Source organism: Motacilla alba, chromosome 2 (genome assembly GCF_015832195.1).
Source record: "Motacilla alba alba isolate MOTALB_02 chromosome 2, Motacilla_alba_V1.0_pri, whole genome shotgun sequence".
Lineage (NCBI taxonomy): Eukaryota > Metazoa > Chordata > Aves > Passeriformes > Motacillidae > Motacilla > Motacilla alba.
In genome coordinates this window covers 18,068,474-18,071,192 of record NC_052017.1, presented here as the reverse complement: position 1 = coordinate 18,071,192, position 2,719 = coordinate 18,068,474, and the positions used below count along the sequence as shown (strand labels likewise).

Below are 2,719 nucleotides of genomic sequence, written 5' to 3'. Positions count from 1 at the left end.
CTCTCGGGTGTCCCGCTACCCTCGCCCCACCGGCGGGGCACTGCCGTGTGGTCCCGCAGGAGCCGGAGCGCCGTAGGCAGGGCGGCCGCTCTGGGGCTCAGCGCTCGGGGCGGGCCCCGCCGCAGCTGGGGCCGCCGCGCCGCGCTCCCCGCCGGGGGCCCCCCTGCCCGGCAACACGCGGCGCCTGCAGGGCCGCCGGCGCTAATCGCACATCCTCCCCGGCGCACACGCACAAAACGACGGCCGGCGGCGGGGGCGGCGCCCAGCCCAAAAGGGGAACGCGTCCCTGGGTGGGCTCGAACCACCAACCTTTCGGTTAACAGCCGAACGCGCTAACCGATTGCGCCACAGAGACTCCGCTGGGCGCTCCTTCGCCCTGCTAAGGAAGTGCTTCGGCGCCGCCCCTGCCGTGTCCCCGCTGCCTCCTCGCCCCTGCTCCGGCCACCGGCGGACACTGCGGACCCACCTTGCCCGTGATCCTAAACCGCGACACACAAAAAACACTGGGGAAACAGCGAAAACAGCGGCTTTTCTTCCCCTACCCAATGAGAAACCCTCATTCCCAAAATCATTGTTCGCAACAATGCTCTTTATTTTAGGGAATAAATTAATGAATCCGACTTAAAACTGCTTCTTCTTGGACGCTGTTAACTGATGATTTACATATGCAAACCAAAATATAATTTCCAAATATCATGGCTAAATTGCTCTAATAATATATTTAGAAGGTAGTTTAAGTGACTTCAGGGAAGTTAGACTCCCTAAAATAAGCAGCTGTCTTCTGTGTGTGTAGGTTAAGTGTATTTACAGTTCTCAGTACTGGAAACAGTCGTGAAGAAAAGCCAACATTCTTATTTATTATTTTATCAAAATCTTCTTCCCAGAGTAGCTTACAGTAAATCTATACCTACAGCTCTGCAACTGCAAAGTTTCACATCTGAACCTGAGCAATTGTTTCCCCTTTGCTTTTACAGACTGATGCTGTTTGAATCTCTTTGAACTCTTCCAATCTTCTTGGCTTCATGTTGTCCCTGTGTCTCCCTGAAGCTCTCTGCCTGGTGGCTCTTTTGCCCACTAAAAGTCCTCGGAGCTGAGCAGGCGCATGGCACTCACAGCATCAGCACAGGCACTGACTGCTTTCCAAGCAGTGCTGGTTGTCTCCTGGTATCCACCCATGCACAACCAAGAACTCCCAGCTCACTCCTGAAGCCAGAGACTCTCATATTTTGCACAGCGCTGCTCATCAACACTGTTTGACTTCATTCCTCATCCCAGTGAGTTACTTTATCTTGATCATTTACTGATCACAGCTCAACCTTTCCAGTTTTTCCAATACTTTGAAAAGACCTACATAAATGCCAGCATTATCTCAGGATGGCTCAATTTTCTTTTATTGTGTATTTTTGGTACCTTACTGACTGACACATTTTAAAACCTGGAAGAGAAATACAAGATATGCAAGTCCTGAAGAGTAATTGAAATAATTATTTTGAAGGTTGCATTTTGGGACACCATGCCTGCTGCTGCATACTCTCCTACCCAGAAATCTGCTATTCTCAGATTAGAGAGTCAGTTCACAGGCTGGACCACTTCTGTCTGCTCTGTGTAGGAGGACAAGGAAATGGTCCTGTGATTTTGTGCACAAGCCAATGGGTATGTATGTAGTGGAATGAACAAGATTTCAGTCTGACTAAAGGCCTAACCCACAGATCCACAGACCTGTAGATTGGGTGTGGATTTTGGGCCCTGAAATGTTTTACTTTATGCACGTGAATATTCACGTGAGTTTTAATGAACATAGGCTATTTTCAAACTCTGTGTCTAGAGGCCAGATCTACGAAGGATCTTTGCTATGCTGATATTGAACACAAACTCTAACTCTGAGCTGTCTAACCTGGTGTAAGACATCCAAGGCTGCCTACTCAATGCACTGCTGCAGTGAGAGGAGTGCGGTAGCTGAGGCTACACATCACTTGGCACCTTTCTTCTCAACAGTCTTCCTCTCTGAATCTCAGAATCTCTCATTTAAAGTCTTACAAAGTAAAAAAAGAAAATAAAAATAACAGACACAGCTGTGAGCATTACCCCTTAAAGCTTGAAACCTACAGATCAGCAAAAGATCCAAACATGGATGGCTTGGCTGACTGTGGAAGCACCAACCAGTGAGACATCATACCAGAGGGCAACATTATCCATCACTGCTCTGCAAATGGAAAAGCTGCATCACCTGCTACTGGGAGAAGGTATCTGACTGTATCTTCAGTAGAAAGGAAGAGCCCAAGTGCTGTTTAAGGCATTCAGAAACCAGAAAGGGCTGCTACTTCAGAATAACCACCCTTCCTATCAGGGTTTTGTTCTTTATTTCTGGACAGCTCTGTTCCTTGATATGCTGTTTCTTGTGGGTTATACCGGGAGGTGCTTAGTTCTTTGCAATATGTAGTGTATATAATTTAAATACCATTATTGCATTCACTACCTATGATTCATATTATGGTTTAGAATTTTATAAAAACATAAATTTATAACAATATATTGCATTTTAATATATTAAAATAGAATACTATATAATGTGAAGTAATTTATATTTTATATAATAACTTTTTTTTTCATTCCTAAATCTATGTGCTTAAATGTTCATTGCTATGACATCTCTGACCTTCTTCAGATATAGTCTTTGGTTCTTAAATGTCATAGAAAGTTACTGCAGGACAGAGGGTGA

General features: G+C 45.8%; 1 non-coding gene across 1 annotated transcript; it reads right to left on the bottom strand.

The window, feature by feature from the left end:
- Positions 1–281: 281 nt before the first annotated feature.
- Positions 282–355, bottom strand: TRNAN-GUU. The gene has a single exon. It is a non-coding gene; the product is annotated as a tRNA-Asn (tRNA).
- Between the last annotated feature and the right edge of the window lie 2,364 nt (positions 356–2,719).